Raw genomic sequence first — 22,116 nt, 5'->3', positions numbered from 1 at the left:
GACCTAAACAATGTATCATTAAAATAGATAATGGAATTAATACATATATAAAAAACAAATAGTAGTTTTAAACTTCTCAAAATTTCTGTTTTAGATAGTCTCCTATCTGTTCTTACACCCTGTCCATCTGTCCCTTTCCCTTGTGTCTATCCTTATCATAAGGCCCATATTTTTAACTCCATTATCTTTTATCATGCTCTTCCCTGGGCCCTCTATTGTCCTCCCTGACCTATCTTCCCACTCAGAATACTTTCTTCCTGGCCTCATGGAGCATCGCCATGGTGACCACATGATGTCATTGCACTGGGATCGGTTGCCTAGGAAACTGTATGATGTCATTGCACTGGAGACAGTTGCCATGGTTACTGAGTTGGCTGAGGACACTGGGAAAAAAGGGCTTGTCATCTGACCAGTGCCAGGAAATGTTCCCATTAATTGGAATACAGAGGAGTTTTATTTATATTTTTATGTTCCAGGGAGGGCCGCCTGTGATTCCAAGACCCCATTTCTTCTTTTCTGGTCTAATGTGCTCAGTTTGGGCTGCTTTCCGCTGGTCTGTGTGATCTTGCTCACCTGTTTCTGTTGTTGAATGCTATCGGGAACATCAAGCCGCAATAAAATGGGGAAAAGCTACATTGTCTTGTGGTTCTGGGTAAGACAGATTCCCACCCTCTATTGCTGTTTGATCTTTCCTGTTTGGTTCCTTTTGTTCCCGTGATGAACAGCCCAGCCCAGTTACTGCCCCAGCAGATGTCAAAGATACGGCAACAGCGAATGTCACACCTCTGAGCTTGCTTCGTCTGCACCAGCCTCTGTGTGTGGCTGTAATTTGTTTTCCACTTCTTCCCTGCCTTTCCCAAGCTCTCTTTCATCCTTGCTGAAGTGCTCCTGTCTTGTTTTAATAATTCCAGGAGTTCCAAGAAATGGCCAGTGTGAAAGGTGAAGCAGAGGTTAAATAAAAAGTAGGAGGCAGCTATTAAAGACCAAGAAAGGTATGCGAGAACAAATTTGTTAGCCTTTGTTGGGTGTGTAGAACAATGTGTAAGCATGTGTGTGAGGTTGATCGTGATCCCTGTGAGGATGAGGAGTGTAAATAATGGCTATACCTCTGTCTCTTGTAAGTCTGCGTGATGTGCAGATCGATAGCTCTGGCAGAGTTTGATGTATGTATATAAGCATACATATAATTGCTCTATGGATAAATAAGCTTTTATGAATACGGCTTTTCCAGACTTTCTGCATTTTGAGTGAATTACATGTCTAAGGTAGGTTAGTCAAATGACGCGTGTGTAAGCGTGACTATCCCCACGTATTGCTTAAAGAGTCTCTACTCTCAGTACCCACGCAGGCGCTCTAGAGCTCACTAGAAACTGTAGTTACAAACTTCCCAGTACTTAATTGTGAAATGAGCCCTTCTCTGACCCCTCCCACCTCACCCCGTGTGTGGTCATGCTCAAGTTGAAAATAATAATTTGGGTTGAAAGCTTTAAATTACTGTGGAGCTGATAACAAGAAAGCTATCAAAGAAGATACAGAGAGTCCTGGTGGCAGACCAGGTAGCTGAGGAGTTTTGGAGTGCCCGAACTATTGATTGAAATCCAGGGCTCCTGAAACGTTGGGAAATGAGACTGGGATAGGGGTAACATCTCTGTTTTGGCAGAACTAGGTGAAGAGTTGGGAAGAGAGAATGTAACTTCACTGGGCAGGGAACAGAATTTCCAGACCTAGTTATGGGGGAAAACAAAGGGGCAAGGGTTGGGTTTTTTGGTGCTTGGGGTGAAGTAGTAAAAACCTTTTATTAGAGTTTTATTTTGGAATCCCTTCTCATACTTGAAAAATACTATTTGGCTGACTGTTTGCTTGTTCAGTGTACTGCACAAAGTAATCTCAGCCTCTGTGCCAAAGTAACTGTGAAAGAAAATTGTGTTTCACGTCTGTGACTAGGTAAGGCTGCAGGGAATAACAGTTGTAAGAAATGGGATGGCAACGAGACAGGACGGCTGATGGGGGTGGAAAGCAGCAGCCGGGCCGTTCCTGACAGCCTGGTGAGAGACGTGAATAATCACTGGCCAGTGTTTCAGATCCATGTGTAAATTCTTAAGTTCTAACTTGATAACAGTGTTCAGTTCATCAGCATGCAGTGGTGGCGTTTGCACATCAGGCTGCTTTGTTCATTTTGAGCTGGGGGACTTGCATCACTCTAAAGTACGTGTCAGTAATTATGCAGCTTTCGGGGGCTCTAATGAACTGGAACAAGCTTGCAGTTAGTAGTATGGCAGACTGTTGAACCTGCAGTTGAAGGGATGTTGGATCCTACTATTAATGGCCACTTGTGTTACTTTTCCTGTTAACTGAACTTCAGAACGACCCCTGAACTTGGGTTTGTTTTATTTCAGCACTATACCTGGCAACTTGAATTTATTGTATTTAAGTACGTTTTCAACATTTACATTTGGATCACATTTATTTTTGAAATATGGAAAGAAAGAAGAAGCTGGAGGGTGTTTGTTTAACTATCAGCGAGGTACGGGAAAAGGTTAGTAGAGCTTATGGGTTTTTTTGGTAAATTTCACCTGGAATCTGCAGTCAGGTTCAGGAATCATATTGCAGCTATCTGCCTCTGATCTTTCACCAGCGTCAGGTTTTTGTAAATACTTAAATAACAATTGTACATTGTGGTATAACAATACCGGATCTCTCATAATGATAACGAATTACAGATTTATTTTCCACCAGTGTCAACCACTGGGGTATCTGCATGGTAAAATTCTGTGTGCAGCAGGGGAGGCAGCATCCAGTGCTGCAGGACAGACAATCCTATGAGCTATGTGAGCTCAGCTTTTGCTGACTAACACTTCCATCTACTGGAGAACTTCGTCCTTACAGTATTCACTCTCTACTGTACTCAGAGATCCAAAGTCTTGGCAATTAAAGCCTCAAAGATTTATTAACTATGAATTATTCTAAGTAGCTAACATCAAATGTTTTTACATGCTCTATAGCTTTACATTTGAAATATGTGTGACTGTCTGCCTATCTTGAATCAATACTCTATGTTTTATTTTAAAATATAGTATTTAAGGCAGTAGTCCTATAAAGTAAAGTATAGAATCTACATTTTCCTAGTGGGTGATGTTGTGACTTGTGACACAAGATAGTGTTTCCCATAAGAGACTTCAGAGGCTGTAGGACTGGCCCTTTGCACTCTATGACCAAAGAGGATGGGGGCAGGTGTCTGCGGAGACATGGTGTGTGGGGTTAGCACCGGGACTAGAGGAGCGCGCTCGGCCCTCCAACATAGCCCAGCTAATGGAACTTCCCCGCCTGCCTTTCTGTCTTTAGTGAGTGATTCTTCTCCTCTGTTCCTGCGAATCATGGACTTGTTGAAAGGACAGCACAGAATGGTTGCTCTATCCTTTTGTTATTTGTTATTCTTGTTAGGTTTCATGGGAAAAGAATACAAATAAAAAAAACCAACCCACCCCAAACCTTAAAATTTACAGAGAATAAATAGGCTTTGTTCTGTGTTACTGCTATTTATGACAGTGTTGTTAAAAGTAATAATATCAGAGCACCTTTGGACTGGATATAGTGGCATCACAAATACATACGATGTGATTATATCATATATAAATTATAAACTTGTATGTAAAGTAAATGATAAAGTATATCTAAACATTAATAAGCTTAAGTAAGACTAGATGTACTAGTTAAAGGAATAATTTTAGAGAAATTTATAAAAACTATATAGATTTTGGTATATAGTATAATCCTATATGAAGAAATAAACTTAGGTATATTTTAAAATTTAAATGTATTCATTAAATATATTTTATGTTATATAATATATTTAAATATATTTATTAAATATGTTTATATTTTTATAAATAAGCAATACTTAGTACAATGCCTTTATAAAAAGGACAAAATGTCAGAGCACCTTGCTCCTGCCCACCTGCAATCTATGCAGTTCTGTGCCCTTTGGGATCATTATTACACTGAGATAAGGATCTTCCGTTGTTCACGTGAAAGCTTGATGTGCTCTCCATGTTGACCTTCAATAACTAACTCCATAGAGTATATCAGCTTTTGAATTTTATGCTACTATTAGCTTCTTGAAACACTTGTGCTTGATAAAGTGCTATGTTGTTTGGGTGTTTAACATAATTATACAGTAAGCATGCCAAGTGCTCTTTGGTTTAAGGCAGGGAGTTGGAACGATGTTCAAAAACCCAAGCACAGGAATGGGTTCTAGAGGTTTAACATTTTTGAAATGACAAGAATGGTAGGAAGTATAGACTTTAGATTTGCATTGGTTGTTCTTCTACTGTTAAGGAAAAGTAGTTCAAGATGTCTTCAGTTGATGATACTACGTGTTCTATAAATAAATTGATCCTCTGCATGGGTGTTTCTGTGCTTGTTTGAAAACAAACAGCTCAGAGCTCCTAGGCAGCATGTATTCTGCCCTGAGTGTTGCCATTGTGTCATTTAATAAAAAGGATTTTACTGGAGTTTAAAAAAAAAAAACAAACAAAAAAAAAACCACAAAAGAACCTGCCAGTCCATCATGTTATATATGCAAATAGAGGTGGAAGAAGTGCTTTTCTCTGAATGACCATGCAGGAGCACATTCCACTGCTGATGTGCGGGCTTTCGTCCTCAGGCTGTCAGTATCTTTATGGCTTACATACTGTCTACAGCCTCAGCAGACCGTAACTCGCACGTGCGCGTTTGTCCACTATGGGCTTTAATTTCTTTTTACTACCGTTGAACTGCGATGGAGCTATTTACTGTCATTGTTAATGGATACGTGTGCTCTTGCTGTTTCAAATAGTTTTCTCAAAAGCTGTTAATAATATAGAATTTAGCCAATTGACAACTTTTAGTTTTCATTAGGAATCTACTTAGGGTGGCCTCAATTGCCTCTTATGTGCTGTTGCTGTAACTTTGGGCAGTGGCATATCCCAGAGAAATGATGTTTTTGTATGTCTTTCACCTTCTAGGATTGTATACATAAGGATCTTTTGATGTTGTGTTGCTAGACTGATTCAAATCGTAAGTTGGCATCAGATTTTAGAACTGGTATCCTAGCAGATGAAGAATATAAGTACAAAACTTGCACCACAGTTGTCTGTGATCAGATTCACAAAAACTGATGACAATTTTTTTTAACTGGATAAAGTACAGACAGAAAATGGTAGAGGGTAGTTTTTCCCTGAAAAATATATTTACACAATGTTAAGCACAGTATGATGCTCCTTGAATTTGGAGATAATATTGGTATTTTAAAGGAAGAAAAGTGTCTCTGTGTGTAGAGGAGGAAGGGAGGGTAGGTATTGAATTGAGCGGTTGAGTCATATGGAAATCAATTTACTTTTCATCTCCTGGAGAATGAGCATTGCAGCTGGTTATTCATGACTGCCTCACGCTTCCTACCTTTGTGTCATTGATGGAGCAGAGACCAATTCTGTTCTGAAGCAGAAAGTCGTTACGTGTTGGCTGCTCTGTTAAACTGGGAATAATGATTTCTTTCCAATGGTTGAATGATACAATGACGTCAACATTCAGTGGTGAAGCAGTGACTGACGTACCAGTTTGCAAACTTTATGGAAGTTGCCCTCTCCACGCTTTTGCAATGCTCTGTTGTACAGCGTTGAAGTTGGGTTTGAATATCATTCTATTGTGTCTTGTGAAGTAGCAAGCAGAGGCAATTTCTGGATGTTCAGTTATGCTCAGCTTGGTGCAATAGCAGTTGGGGACTCCTGAGTGCAGTGATTTAGTGATATGATGTGACTGAATGAAGGAGAGAAATTAAACAGCATTCTCTGTTTACACAAGCTTACCTGATGTAACAGTTTTGCTGTCTTCCTTTCTTCCCTATGCCACCTGTGGTGGTTCAGTGCACACCTTATTTACTAATCGCAATTCTGTTCAATATGATTTGTAGTGATGTCTCTCACGCTAATTGTTCCATTGTATATTTCAGTGCTACTTCCATCTTCTTTTTCCCTCCCTATCTGTTAGACCTCATTTCCATGTGTTTAATAATCCTTTCATTGTGTTTCTTCATTCTGATGGAACAATGGAGCACTCTTTTTCTATGTTTGGAATTGCTTCTTTCTGAAGTTTCCGATTGCTTTAGATAAACAAGCCAAATGGACGAATGCCTATTGTAACAATGGGAAGAGGAGGGTTTCTCTTTCTGGAACATAAATCAAAACCCAAGAGATAAGATGTGGAGGGGAAAGAAGGGGTCTGTGGTGTCCTCTCTGAGGGTCATTCCAAGACTGTCAGTGAGGTGTGTTCAGCATCACCCAGAGAACTTCTCTTACTCTCTCCAGTTTTGTAGCACCAGAAGTAGCTTTCAAACCAGGAAAGCAAGTTTTGTTTTATTTTACTGAGTCTCTCCATGTTGTGTGAGCGGTTGTCTCTAGAACTGCATCAGTGTTTCCCTCCTCATGTTGTGCATTTTGGAGCACCTCTTAGCACTGAAAATTTAATCTGGCTGCTTTCCATTGGGACAACACCTGTAGAATAAGCCTAACTCACGTTACTATGCAGCAGATCATTAGCACCCACCTGTTTCTCTCTTCTGTCCCCCACAAGTAGATTCAGTAGCACAGGATTCTGTATAAGTTGACTGTTAAATCATAATTAACTTCACCTCAGTTAATAAGGTCTTGTTGTTGTGTGCCTGAAGCTATCAGTGAAGACATAGAATGTAGAAGCCAGCTCTAACTCTACAGAGCTCTCTTTCCTCTTATTGCTGGTACTGCTGCCAATGGATGTCAGAATGGGATATGGTTCTCGGTAGCCTCCCTTAATGCTGAGCACTGTGTGGATTACTCATCTGTAAATGCGTTAAGGTGCTTATGGATCATGTGATTGTTCTCTTTAGTAGTTATGTCCAGACTATGTGAATGACGGTCTAAGAATATAAACAGGTTAATTGCCTGGTACTTTGTGTTAGAGGTTTGGTGTTACACCCACTTTTGCCTGTTGCTGTTTTTATAGTGTTATGAAGACTGGAGTCAGACAAGGTTTATATGATTTTAATTAGATTATTTATTCCCAGGGACATGAGGACATGACCAAAAAAAAAAAAAGTGACCTTTTCTACAACATTTCCCACCTTCAGTCTCTGCTGAAGATCAGTCCTGGCACATGGTTTGCTTGCTGTTTTTTCCATCTTTATAATTGCAAGTTTAGTTTTCTGAGGAGGCAGACAGCCTTTCCATGTTTCTTTCTTTCCAAATACATGCCTTGTTCCACTGGGAGACATTCACACATCCTCTTGGTTAAAAAAACCCCAAACCAACCTTTATTTTGTCCTGCAAATGGGTTGGGACAATCCCAAGCACAAACACAGGCTGGGCAGCGAATGGATTGAGAGCAGCCCTGAGGAGAAGGACTTGGGGGTGTTGGTGGATGAGAAGCTCAACGTGAGCCAGCAACGTGCCGTTGCAGCCCAGAAAGCCAACTGTATCCTGGGCTGCATCCCCAGCAGTGTGGCCAGCAGGGCCAGGGAGGGGATTCTGCCCCTCTGCTCCGCTCTGGGGAGACCCCACCTGGAGTGCTGTGTCCAGCTCTGGGGCCACCAACATAAGAAGCACATGGACCTGTTGGAGCAAGTCCAGAGGAAGGACACGAAGATGATCAGAGGCTGGAGCACCTCTGCTGTGAGGACAGGCTGAGAGAGCTGGGGTTGTTCAGCCTGGAGAAGACCTACAGGAAAGACAGGAAGGGACTCTTTGTCAGGGATTGTAGTGATAGGACAAGCGGTAATGGTTTTAAACTGAAAGAGGGCAGATTTAGATTAGATATTAGGAAGAAATTATTTACTGTCAGGGTAGTGAGCCCCTGGCCCAGGTTACCCAGAGAAGCTGTGGCTGCCCCATCCCTGGAGGGGTTCGAGGCCAGGTTGGACGTGGCTTTAAGCAACCTGGGCTGGTGGGAGGTGTCCCTGCCCAGGGCAGGGGGGTTGGAACTAGATGGTCTTTAAGGTCCCTTCCAACCCAAACCATTCTATAATTCTATGATTTGTGTTGCGATCAAACAGTGGCTGCATGAAAACCAAAACTTGGTGTGAACATCTGCAAGTGAGGTGAACTCTTTGTAAGAATGAGGCTTTTCTGGAATGCATAGCAAAATCAGAAGACACTGGATTATATATGGTAATAAAGTTGAATGGAGTAGTTCAAAATTTTACCATAATTTTCTGACAAACTCCAAGTTATTTTTTTTTCTTTTCAGACTTGTACATAGAGCTTTTATATTTGTTGTGGAACAGAATGTTAGAGGCATGTAAGGAGTGGCACTTTAATGATCCCTGCTGACTTCAGACATGAGAGTTAGTTGTGCTCATGCATATTCATCAGAAGTCTGTTTTTTCATCAGCATGGTTTATGTAGTTTAACATCTGTTTTCTGTGGATGGGGGATACTCTCTTGTCATCTTTAGAAGATTTCACAAAGCATGTTGAAGTTCTGAAAAAGACTGCAGCCTATTTCCTGTAGCAAGTTGTTCTGTTGAAAAATATGAAACAAAATAAGCAGCTTGGGTTTTCTCCAAGGTTTCTTCAGGATAAACCAATGTGCAGCCTCACTGGCCAAATTTAATTCCTGGAATATTATCCTGCTTTTTTTCATTGTAGAGTATTTAGGTGGATAACGAGGAAGTTTATGAAACTATACTGATGTAAAATAAGTGAGGGTAGTTCCACAAGATTGTCTTTTGCTTGAATAAGGGCTGATCGCTGGCTTATGTGCAGAATGAACCTTACAGATACTAAAAGCAGGAGGCTGCAGTTTGAGCAATTTTATAAAGACTAGGGAAGGCTCTCGCTCTTCTGCCATATCACCAGTGCGGTCCTCGCATTGTCAAAGAGTAAATCCACTCTTCTGAATTCATAATGTTTTAGAAACCTTGTCAGCTGGGATCTCTGGCATGGTCCTGTACACAGCTCATATGCAAACCTTATTAAAAGGCACACGTGTTTGTTGCCAAGGAAACATAAGCCATTAAACCCTAGAAACATAATTCATAAGAAACAAATATTAGCTAGTAACATCTACTTTCTCCATTAGTGCTGTGAAACCTACATGAAATAGCCTTGCAGTCTCCTAGCTAATGGAAATGACATAACTGGAGAATGAAAAGGTGAAAAAAGGAATTACAATTCACTGAGCTCTTAGTCTGGCCAAAGTAATGAGATTGCAGGACTGGGTATGTCTTCTTCTCTTGTGTTGATATCCACTGAGCACCTGTTTATCCTACTCATGTTACTGTGTATTATAAATTACAGTCAAGGCGAGCCTTTGCCAAGCAAAGCAAGAACAGACCTATTTTTTCCAAGAGATCTATTTGTAATATGAAAATAAAATCTAGGAATGGGAAAAGGGAATGGTGAAGTATTTTTATTAGTGTAAGTGTTACTGTCTTAGTCATTTTAAATTTGACTTCTCTGGATAGAATATGTGTATTCCGTTATAATTAGCTAACTCTCAATGAGGTTAACACAAAATGTGGTTATAGATAGATTTTTTTTTTTTTTTTTATTTTTGTGTCTTGGTCAAGACTCGGTCTCAGTTTGCTCTGAAAATCTAGAATCTTTTTACTTCCTCTTCAACCTTCTCTTTCTAGTAATTACATTGGACTCATTACTTTTTTTTCATATTGATAGTGCAAAACACCTGGAAACTTCCTGCGAAGGACCTATTGCAGTTACATAGGCCAATCTGTGCCAAACTTCCACTGTGCTTGTGTTCTAGCAAATATTTCTAGCAAAAACTGAGGAGGGAAGGGAATTTGGTTCAATTTTTGACTGGTCTAAGCAGTTGCCACTCCCAAGTGCGATCCAGGACCCCAGATAGTCAGGACCCCGTGGCTGGCCTATGCTGTTGTTGATACGTTGTGGTCACCTTTGTTCAGCTTTGGGATCAAGAAGTTAGAGGGAAGGCAAAGTCATTATGGCCCTTTATTCTCAGCTGTTCCACTGATCATTTTGAATGATCGTTGAGAGCAGAATGAATGTTGCTCTCTGGAAAAAGAAGTGCTGATTTTGCCATAGTGGGATAAGACTAATGAAATACTGAGATGTGTAAACTCAGGCTCCAAGTCACCTACCAACAGTTTAGAGTAATAACTCAATTGCAGTCAATTGGTGAAGTCCATTGTCAGCTGGGCTTGGACTTCATTCGGGCACCAACTCCAGAGAGAGGTCTATGTAAGAACTGAACAAATAGTGATTAAGAGCGTCCAGACTTTGCCCCCACAGCAGTAATATAGTTTCAGTGAGCTCACATACCGTTTCTGTTCTGATAAGTCACAATGAAGTAGTGGCACTGAAGTAGACTGCTTTCTCCAGGGTTTTATGGGACTTTTCCTGATAGCAATCTCAAGGATTTGGCAGTAAGTGAAGTACTAAGAAATTAGTATATGACACTGTTGACCTTTTTAGTGGCATAACTGTGAGAATGTGCATCAAAACTCTGGTCTCCGACAGTACACCTGAATGCAGAGATGAGCTTTGCAAACAGCCTTCTGTAGCAAGGTGGACTTTGAAGAACAGGAAACATGTCAGAGATGTCCACATAACATAATTTAGTTTGAAATGGGCCTCCAGAGACCATGTAGGGCAGGGTTAACTTCAAAGTTAGATCACATTGCTCAGGGCCTTGTCCAATTAGGTTTGAAAACCTCCAAGAACAGAGACTTCTCAGTCTTTCTGGGCTTAGCCACTTACAATGATTTCCCCCCACCTGTATCCAGTCACAATTTCTCCTGCTGCAATTTGTGACCATTTCTTCTTGTCCTTTCACTGTGTACCTCTGAGAAGAGTGTCTCTGTCTTCCATGTAATTGCTCTTTAGATATTTGACAATAGCAATTGAATTCCTCTCCCAAACCCTCTCTCCTTGAGGCTAAACAAACCCAGTCCCTCAGCCTCCCCTCATGCGTTGTGTGGTCCAGGCACTTACTACTTTAATGACCTTTCACTGTGCTCTCTCTAGTTTATCAATGTCACTTTGTTGCTGAAAGGCCCAAACTGGATGTGGTGTTCGAGGTGCTGCCTCACGAGTACAAAGCAGGGTTCACTTCCATCAGCCTCTTGCCTGTGCTCTTGCCGGTGCAGCCCTGTACGCACTTAGCCTTCACCATCGCAAGAAAATGTTGCCATTGCTGCTTTATGTCGAGTTTGCTTTCCACCAGCGCCCTCTCGCCTGTTTCATGGACTTATTCTGTCCCAGGCACAGAACTTGTATTTGTCCATGCTGAATTTCACCAGGTTCTTGCTGGCCCATTCCTGTAGCTTGTTGAGGTCTCTCTGAATGGCAGCCCTCACCTCCATTGTGTGAATTGGTCTCTTGCATTTCATGTCATCTGTGAACTTGATGAAGGTGCGTTCTGTCTTATTGTCAAGGTCCAGGTCATTGATGAAGATATTAAACAGTATTGAACCTGATATGACTTGTAACCAGCTTTCAGTTAGACTTTGAACCATTGACCTTTGAGCCTGATGGTGCTGCCACCTTTTAAGCTCACTCATCCAGTCAATATCTTGCCAGTGTGGGTACAATGATGCTGTGGGAGACCATGCCAAAAGCCTGCTACTCCATGCCCACAGAACCGGTTATTTTATTGTAGAAGGCAGTCAGGTTTAGCAGGCAAAATCTTCCCTTGGTAAATCTGTGACAGCTGTCCCAGTCACCTTTTATGTCCCTTGTGCGCCTGGAAATGACTTCTGGGAGGACTTGTTCCTCTTCAAATAAGGAAAATTCCTATGTTTTACAATGCGCTCCTAGCCAATTTCAGTAGCAGAAATTAAAGCTATAGCAGCAAGTTGGTCAAAGGCTTAGAAAATTCTGCCTTGGTATTGTAAGAAAGAATTACCCCTCTTGCAAGTTTGATCCGTGGCAAGGCCTGGATCACAAGCAGCTCAAGTTGGATGTGGCTCAGGCGTGTGGACACGATCTCCTGGCTCTATGTGTCTGGCAGAGCAGAGGTGCTGTATTTGTGCTGGCTGGTAGCACAGTGCACAAAAGGATGTTCTCAAGTCTCCCGTGTCCGGATATCCATGTGTTTTCCTCTATAAAGAAAGAAACTGGGGCACATTATATAATGTGGAAGTTTGTGGAGAATTATATTCTTTGAGATTAGCTTCTTCCAGGTTCAATGTCAGGGAAAATGCTGGGCTACTGTGAGGACGCTTGTGCTTCACGAGTGCCTGGATACTGTGCCATTTTTGATCTACCACTCAAACACCATTTGCCAGGCTGTAGCAAGAATCAGCCTGAAACTGCTTAGCAGCTGTCCTACAAGATGCTCTTTTCCTCTGAAAGCTAGCAATGGAGATGCTTGCAGACTCCCTTTGCTGAGAATGCAAGTTCCTGCTCATTGCAGAATACATCTAATGGAAAAAAAAGGCAGAAGGGGAGGTGCAACAGATGGGAAAGCTGGACCTTTTTTCAGATGCTGACAAGACATGCGACTCAAGCCTGAAGGGCTTCAATTTGTCAGTCTAAACAGTGTCTTGGTCTGACAGGAGCATCCAGAGTACAGGATTGTTCTGCAAATGTACAGAAACTACCAGTGGAAGCAGGATTTTGGAATGCATGTTACTGGGTGGGAAGCCCAGTGCTTACTTGGCAAAGCAGCAACCAGCATGATAGAGCAGCACCGAGCAGGGAGAAGGAGAGCCTTGGAACCTGGGACTGCCATTGCTCTATCTTCAGGCGATTTGGGACTTGAATCCTGCCATCACAATCTGGGAGGTGGCACCAGCCACGTGGAAGTTTCTCGGCCTGTTGATGCACAAGTACTAGTAGCAGGCTTCCTTTGTGTAGCTGTAGGAAGTTAGCTTTACTGTTGTCACCTCTGACAATGAAAATTGTCCCCTCCTATCCACAAAATGTTGAACAAGTATGTCTTGATGGATTTTATTTAGCAGTGATTTGCTCCGAAGGGTCACCTCAGTTCTGACATGGCCTAAGGCACCCTATGTTCAGGTTCACTGAAGCATCTGATCATAATGAAGAGAAAGTCTTCCATGGTAAAATGAGTCTCCTTTCTGTTATTGTCAGTTGTTGGACTCTTAAGGAATCATTAACAAGTAGTAAAATAATAGCCACTCTTAATCAGTTTGGTGGGCTGTGATGTAAAAGTGTGATTAGTATTCTCTACCCATTGTGATCTCTGAGAAGGGTACGTTTTAAGTACTATTTCAGTCAAGTGAGGTCATTTCTAATGAATGAACGTGTAAAACCAGCTTTTTGTGTGTTTCCTAGTTTGGAGACTCAGCTTTCTTGTAGAAACTCCTATTACTGATATGCAGGAACTCTTAAAATTTTTCTAAGTGGCAATATAGTATAAAAATTAATGTTTCTAGATGTGGAAAGAATTCCGACAAGTTACAAATCTACTTTTCCAGCAAACATCCATGTTTATTTGCACACATGCTGTTTCTCCTGGAAACCAAACCTAATGTGTATAGTCTTCAAAATCCTTTTTTTTTTTTTTTTTTTCCCTAATAAATGTGTGGTTTGCTTACTCTCTAAAGTATTCAGATCAAATTTTATCTGTGAGCAAGAATGGCAACTCAAACTCTAATTGTCCCTGTGGGCTACACCCAGAGTGTTGTCCTGGAATGTGAATCTCTCATTCTATCTGTGATCTTTGCATGATGTTCCCAAAGCATTTGCACTTCTTTTGCATGAGCTTAAAGGAGGATCACTGACATTTGAGGAGTTAGAAGAGATTTTTGCTATTCTGGGTCTAATCTGTAAGAGTAGATTGTGAGCTTGTATTCCAGTGTTATGTAGTCCCTCTGGACGTGATCTGTTTGGATGGCAATGGAAGCTACATTCTTACCTGGGGTGACTTCAGTACTCAACCTGATCTACATAGGTAAGTCTTACAGTCCTCAACGGAGTTTCCAGTAAGCAACGTCCTGATGATAGGATACTTCTTAACTGACACCGAAAAACATGTTCCAAATTTTACACACCCTTCTTAAACACAGTGTACTACACTTTGCAGCTGCACCTGAATCACAAAAGTTCCACACCTGAAGTATTGTGAAAGTTAAAGGGTAATGTAAAGCTAACCGCCTTCTCTTGCTGTAAGCATGTATAGAGGATATGTCATCAACGCATAACTTCCTTGCCCAGTTACCACACAGTTCACATTAACAATCTTTAGTATATCCCAGGCTATAAAAAGCTATATTTAATGGTCCTTATCTCTGATAGATTAGCACATATGGATTTTACATACAGCATTAGTGTAGCAAGCTTGTGGAGAAAAAGCACAGAAGTTATTACTGCAAGTATAAGTAATAGAATAAGTAGAGCTGCTGAATAAGTTGGATTTAGCTATGACCTATTCTATGTACCCATTACAGGTCATGCTGGGCTTTCCAGCAGTTAAATGGGCTGTCAAAAGACATCAAAGCCCATAGGAGTTTTTTTCTTTCAGCAGTGTTACTTGGAATATAGGTGAAGTCTTGCTGGTAAAAGCATTTTTTATCAGACTCTTATCAATTTCCCACTCCTAAATGCTAGTAGTATCCTTCTCTGGCTTTAAAAAAGAAGACTGGAGATTTCGAATCCCCATGGAACCCACATGACAACTTTTATGTTGGTTGGTTTTTTTTTTTTTTGGAGCGAGCGAGGGAAAAGGGAAAAGCATTCCAGGAGTTTTTCTCCCCTCATTTCAATATTGGCGTAATTTTCTTCTGTATAGACTTATTAGTGTTTCCACTTAACACTGTTGAACTGAATAATTTGGTATACGATACTAAATGGGTATTCTAGATTTCAGCTACAGATTGTGCAGTGGCTTGGATGAATGAAAAATATTACTCTAATGACTGTTGTTGGTAGAAATGTCATTTTTTTTATCAAATCTTGAAGCAAGAGCCTGACACCACTGAAGAGAAAGAAAGAAGGATACAATGCTGATTGTTCAGTTACATTATGCTAATCCTGGGATGGCTGTTTCAGGAATGCACAGAACAGCTCCGGGAGGTTTTCTCCCTGAAGAAGATTTCTGATGGAGAACATCCATAACTGAGTATCACTTTCATCCTCTGTATTCTCTACATTCTGGATCGGTTTGGGGAATACCTGCTCATCCAGTTAGTCAGGCTTTTGGGTGTTTTGAGTTGTCAGATAACAGGAAAGATATGGCTTTTGAAGCCGGTGTATTCCTAAATATTTTCCTTCTTGTGCCCGAGTAGTGCATTCTTAGGTGGTAATTGGCCTCTCTGTTCCCTTTAACAAAGAAGGCCGCAAGTGTTGATAACATTGGCAATGCTAATGTCTTCTTGCCTGTTGCCTCTGCTTTAAGCACTGTTGCAAATTAAAAGCGCTCTGAGCAGTTTTGAACGTGATGTCTAAAACATCAGCAACCTGTCGATCTGAGGGATTTAACTGTCAAAATTGGGAGAGCTGATTTGTTTTAGCAAGAGCTATAGACATTTTGAAGAGTTTCCTTACTGTAAAGAGACTATTATGTTTAATTATCAGTTTGTTTGTCTTTCTAGTTAAGCTCCTTACATCACAGTGTGAGGAAACGAATTTCATAGCACCTGTAAAGATCAAGCCGGGGTTTTTTTTTAGTGTGCTAGTGTCATGAAACACTCATCTAAAAATGTATGCGACCAGCTTATGCCTCAGTCAAAATCCCGGAAATACCCACACCCATCAGTATGTCATCTTTTCATCACGCACTGACGTTTTGATATGCACGGGAAAATCCTCACATTGATACATACATTACGTTTACTGGTAAACATATACATCACAAACTGAAATAGCACAGATCTAATGTATAAAACTATTGATCTGTGAAGTCCACGAACTAAGATTCCTTCTAGAAATGTTCAACTTGCTACAAAAGAACAATTAAAATCTGTCCAAAGACTGCATGACACTGATTATGGGGGAGACTTAAATGGTGGATGTCTATTATTAAATTCATTCTATAAATCTTCACATCTATTTTGGCAGTGCAAATAAAATTATAAAATTCATGTCTATTGAGCTTTCAGTTTTATTGGTCACAAAGTTTTGCTGTGGCTGACACAGCACGATATCAGAAGGTTTTGTGAAGTATTTTAAACAGAATGTATGTAGCTACTTGAATTTGATTGTTTACCAGACTAGCTATAAAACCCATGACCAGATCTTCCTTTGATCAGATATGTACGGTCATTAAAATTATGATTGGAATAAAAAGAATATGCTATCGAGCCCATGTGTTGTGAAGCAATAATCTAAATCAAAGCTTTGCATATGAATGAGTGACAACTTTGTTACAGCCTCTGAGCTATTTAACTTCTGCTACACTTAGCCAGGAGACTCTGGTGCCATTCTGGATTATAGTTTAACTGACGTTTTAAGTTCTGATTTCCACAGAACTTAGAAATCGAGGGATGGGCCTTCCAAAAAGGAAGGGCATGGTTGCCTTGGAACTGTCTCATTGGTTCACTCTAGCAGTCAATGCAATGTTCCTCCCATTCGCCTTGTCCGAGGACTTCAACTAGAGGTACAAGAATCTTGAGATCTGATGTACAGTTACGATGATTCCTGTGATCATTGCGTTTTATGAAGTTTTCAAGTTCTGTCCCTGTCTTGCCCTCAATGATTACTAAAGTAAGAAACAATGTCAGTAGTTTATATCCCATGTTCCTTTAGTTCAGGATACACAGCTCATGGCTAGACTGCCTTTGATACCTGCTAGGAAAGCTTACAGACTTTCTTAGGTACCCAGCCAGGCTAGTGTTTCATCCTGGAAACAGATGCAGGGAACTGCCTTAATGTCAAGAGTAGTAGTTTTGTAATAACTTCAGTAGTTAGCTTTAAGTTGATTTAAAAGATTGAAACTACAGAACGAGTACTTTGTGGTATTGAGATTTTATAAGTTGGCAGATCAATAAGATCTCACTTTAGAAGGGAGCTCCATTTCATGCAAAAATAACACTTGCATCCTTTGTTCTGTTCTAGATTCTGTCAGAACTCAAAGTCTGACCAGAAGACACTTCTGCACAAATGTAGCTGGTAATTTATCAATATTTTTTGCTTTAAGATAATATTAGTATATTTTTTTATATTCTTCATGTTCATTATTTCCTTTTCTTTTTTTTTTTTCCCCAACAGTAATCTGTGCGTGATCTTTTTTTGTTCTTGGTTGGAGTTTTGTTTGTTTGTTTGTTTGTTAGCTTTTCCGTCCCCCTAGTAGGGAAGTGTTTCCAGGTAATTCTTTTCACTTTTATCCTGAGCAGGGATTCCTATGTTTCACTGTTCCTGATCAATTTTTTGCTCCAATAGCTAAAAAGCGTTTGTACCAAATGCAAATACTATTTCTTTCATGCCAGATTCCTTAAAGAATGTTTCCCGTGGGAAACATCCCCTTCAACAATGTTTTCCATTCTTACTGGTTTTCCAGGAGCTTCATATTGTATTTTGTACAGTATTCATACTTTATCCTCATTTAATTTTCCAACCAAACACTGTGCAAACAAGAGGCTTCACTGAAGAGCCCCTGGGACCCTGTAGAGGAAATTTGACATATATATTAGGCTATTATATTAGGAGATTATGATCTTTTCCCTCCTCCACTTTCATTTCTTTAATCAAATTAACTGTCAAATACTACTACTACTACAAATTTGTTGCTGCTTATTGCCGTAGGGCAATCAAAACATATCCATGAGGGCTGAGGCTGTCTGTTGTTCAAGAGTGATTATGTTTCTTTCGAGCAAAATAGAGTATGAGCATCTAGGCTTTTCATTAGGTCACCTGAAAAACTGGAGAATTATTTCAGTGGCATCAGCAGCTCATGTCCTCTTCGTTTCTCCCCTGTATTTTATGCAGGGGAGATATTATTTTGCCTAAAGTATCTCTGAAACATGAGTGGCAAAAATATTTGTGAGAATTGTGATCATGATTATGCAGCCACTCTGGATAATTCCTTCTATTATTTAATTTTAGCTAGAGTAGAAGTGGCAAATCAGCATGTATTGACCTCTAAAAAATGTTTTCCTGGAAACATTGTTATAGGGCAAAGGTAGGACGCTCCCAAGAAGGGAGCAAGCCTCTAACATATACAAAATATGACGGATTAAATCATGAAGATAATAAATGTGTTGTGTGTTATATAGTCTATGAGGAGATAATAATACTTCTGTTTTAATAAGAATGCTACTCAATTAAGAAGTTTATTATGGGGAACAATCTTGCCCCGCTGTCAGGTGGCTAAATCTGTTGACAATGTGCATTGGTTTGGGGGAGTATTATTTAATCTGCTATTCAATTTTATTAGTTCCAATGGAAATATCAAACCCACGTCTTGCCATTAATCCTCCCCCATTAATCTCCTGAATTATAAGAAGGAATAAAACATTATTAAAACAAAAATAAATTCAAGTTACCCTATTTGCTGTCTTAGCCTATCTTGTAGGAAGAGAACCGTCCTTGGACTGTTGTTTTTATAACATTGACAATGCTTAGATACTGCAGGGCTGGGCACGCTTGGTGATCACACAGAGATACTTTAATCAGTTGCTGAAGAACTGAATAGATTTACTTGCTTCATTTCTGTTGGCCTATCTGCATATAAACCTGTTTTTACGTCCTCTGATACTTCTCCTTCATAGAGTTACTAATTAGAAAATTTGTCTAGAAATAGTGTTTATTTTTCTGATCCTCTGAGTGAATAAGAATAGAATGACCTCGCTGTCTTTCTGATAACCTCTCAGGAAGGCACCTGTTTTCCTATCAACTCTTTCTTCTAGCTACATCATACCTCCTGGAGTTTGGATTTGTTTTTCCTTTTAGGAATTCCTCTTCTATGGATTCCACTTTTTAGCTTCCAATATTTTTGTCATCCTTCTGTGACTAATTCTTCTAATCAGACGAAGTTTTGCTCACTTAAGCAAGATTGCACAAAGAGAAAAAGGACTTATGGCATCAAAAAAAAGGTGCTAAATAATCCTATAGTCTCCTACTGTAACTGCCATCCTCTATTGTAAGGACCATCTTTTGAAAACTTTGCTGAGAACCTTTTAATTTCTATTTTGCCCACTTGTAAGTATGATCCCTTTTCTCACAGAGTTCATACTCTGTGCTAGGAAACCAGCAAAGGAGGCGAGAGACTTTACTAAAGTAGCATGTAGCCTTATGCACATAGAATAACTGCAAATTTTTGTCTGGTTTTGTCCTTTATTCATTGTACAAAGGATCCTGTGTGTAAACTAGCATTTCTGAAGAACATCCCCAAAAGAAATCTGCTGGCTTTATAAAGAAATCTGGAGGAATGTCAGAGAAAAGGTTAGAGGAGTTCCTCTGTGGGAGGTAGTTTGCATACTAATGCATCTTTCTCTTTTTTTGTAGTTTGTTTGTCTTACTATTTGTTTTATCATTTGCCATCTTCAGGGGGAAAACTTACAAGTTTTTAAGAGACTGGGCTAAGTGGCAGCAAGGGCTATAATTCTTAAATTTTCTATGCTACAGCCCCATTTTTTAATGACAACAGAGCAGTTGCAGCTTCTACATAATGTACTTGCCCGTGCCCCGTACAACGGTGGTGCCTCTGTCAGCCCTTGCAGTTTTATGGTGAGCCGTGCAGATTCGTGACACTGGTCTCCATCAGTGAATCTGGTCTGTGATTTTGAACAAGGTACTATACCATTCTGTAGCTGTTTCTGCTGGCCATTGTCTGTTCTGTCTGTTCAGGTAGGAACAGACATATTCATGATAAGCTAAATGTCATCAGACTTGATGCAGAGGGGAGCAATTGTTACAGACATGGATCACAGTCACTGTGTTATCCTCATCGCTTAGACTAATTGTTTTTCTCACTCCCATTAAAATCTCTCTTAATTCAATGAATTGGCCTGCCTCACAGGCAAGAGTAGAGAAATTTCCTCAATATATCAAATTATTTGTCATTTTGTCTAGTACTGGAGTCCTGTACTTGCTTGACCAGATGCTTCAGGATGATGAGAGCACTCGCTGAAGCACACTGCTGGCTGGGTGTTATCATTGTCTCCTGACGTGAAGTTCATTCCTCACATCAGGAGGTTTACTCATGCTTATCTTCAGAAGCTTTAATACAAAGGTAGGTTCAGCCTTTTTCAAATCTGGCAGCTTGGTTGACCTTTCAGAGACCATTTATATGCATTCAATTAATAAAGTGATTCATTTAGTACACCAACAATCTGCTGAGTATAATGCTTCCAGGTTTCTCTTTGGACTCCAGATACGAGGATGTGGAGAAGCCATGTTAAGAGCCTCAATAAAGCTGCCTCCCCTTTTTGAAAGTCTTGTAGAGAATGTTTGGTTTGGGTTTGTGGCTTTCAGAGAGAAAACAGAATTGAGTTTGCTTCCACTGTATATAAAAAATAGGAATTGCATGATTATTATTTTTTAGACACCGATTCTCCGTTACTGTTTCAAACCTTGGAGCCTTGTTGATGTGGCCGCACCAGGAGATGTGGATGGGAGGTTGAAGTGTTTCTTAGCCTCTGAGCTCTTTTTTGCAGTGGTCTGGATGAGAACACAAGATATGTTATAGTAGATAAGTTCCTGTCTAATGATTTTTTTTTTGCTTTACCTCTGTAGACTGACGCAGAAATGGAGTCCGTAAAAACCAAACTTTTTGTTAGTTTGCAAGGACCCATAGGAATCTATGTCAATCTTTGTAAAGAAGTGCCATCTACAGCCTATCTTAGGCAAACTGTTTCCTGATAATTAAGGTTAGTAAATAAGTCTTTTATTTTCCTCTGAAATACACAGCAGGGAAGGTTGCAGCTAATGGGAATCTTGGATGCTCAGCAACTTCCAGGGTTAATTTTTTCTTTGTTGGATTTAAAGCTAACATTTCACAGTCCTGTAGGACAAACTGAAGAATGTGTTTTGGGAGAGATGCCTAAACTATCAGAGGACAGGACTGTTTTATAAGAGTATAGGTGCTCAAACAGTTGTGAGATTTTTCTTTCATTTTTGTAGGTAATCACACTTTATTACAGCTTCTTAGACTTTGATGCTTTTTATTAGCCACAATTACCAAAGGGTAGTTTACCTAAGAAAAATTTGTTGCCAACAAACAGAGCGCCAGACCTCAATTTCAACTCCCAAGGAAATCACCACCGCAAGACCCGTCAAACTGCTGTGCTTTCTGTGTCCCGTTCTGCTCAGGGTAGCCTCAGACTAACGTTTTACTCTCGAAAAGCAGCCTCGTCAGCTGTCAATGAATAATGATTCCCTAGTATCAAGCAGAGGGATAGGACTTTTAGATATCCTCAGAGCCCAGACATGTGCCTGGCACCTGTGTCTCTTGTTCTAAATATCCTGGATTTTTCTGACCTCTTCTAGCTCAAACAGAGGGTCGCAAGCATTGTCTGGGGAAGCTTCCTTATTAAGACCTGTGAAGATCTGTCTATAATCAGCATGTTCTGTGCATCTTTGTGACCAGTTACTTTGCTTAGATTTTTCTGGAGTCAGAGGAACAAATAAAGGGCGAGCAGACCCAAGCTCTGATGAACTTTGAACTTATTTGAATGTGAAGCTGATTAGCTACAATAGAGAGAACTGACATCATGGTCTAAACACCCTGAAATTCAGCACAGTAAGCTCATCGATCTGAGTCTTGTGGCCCACGTGCATCTTTACCTGAATCCATGTGAGAGATGGAAGCATCTTCAGGTTGTCTCCTGCCCAGAAACACAGGGCTGTTTCTCCATTGAGTAATGCTGCTGCGTTGAGAGATGACACAGACAGAGGGTGTCCTAGCTCCTGGACCCCTGGTTTTTCCCCGGGTGTCAGGTCACTCCTCATAGGTAATTGCTTACCATCATCGTCTAAAAGGACTACCTCTTCCATGACTAGATTTACAGGTACAACCACTTAAAAAAAAAAAAAGCATTGACACACAGTGAGGTAAATATGCGGGTTTATTGCAGCCAAGCCACTCCTTTCCGTGCTCATTCCTTCTCAGACATCTGCTCGGGGATGTTAAAACCCTGAGCACCTTTGGCAGGGGGACTGTACTCCGAAATCTGCAGCACCTGTAGCAGAGGAGCAATATTTGGGAAGGAATTGTTGCCCGAGGAAAA

At 40.4% G+C, this 22,116-nt stretch overlaps 1 long non-coding RNA gene across 1 annotated transcript; it reads left to right on the top strand.

Annotated features, from left to right (window-relative positions):
* The first annotated feature begins 435 nt into the window (after positions 1 to 435).
* Positions 436 to 20,744, top strand: LOC134523042 (uncharacterized). Its single transcript, XR_010073196.1, has 5 exons — positions 436 to 652; positions 912 to 992; positions 17,006 to 17,059; positions 19,961 to 20,120; positions 20,624 to 20,744. It is a non-coding gene; the product is annotated as an uncharacterized LOC134523042 (long non-coding RNA).
* Positions 20,745 to 22,116: the final 1,372 nt, after the last annotated feature.

This window comes from Chroicocephalus ridibundus, chromosome 13, assembly GCF_963924245.1.
Source record: "Chroicocephalus ridibundus chromosome 13, bChrRid1.1, whole genome shotgun sequence".
NCBI lineage: Eukaryota > Metazoa > Chordata > Aves > Charadriiformes > Laridae > Chroicocephalus > Chroicocephalus ridibundus.
Note: the sequence above shows the minus strand (reverse complement) of the source record. Positions and strands in the feature narration are given on the sequence as shown.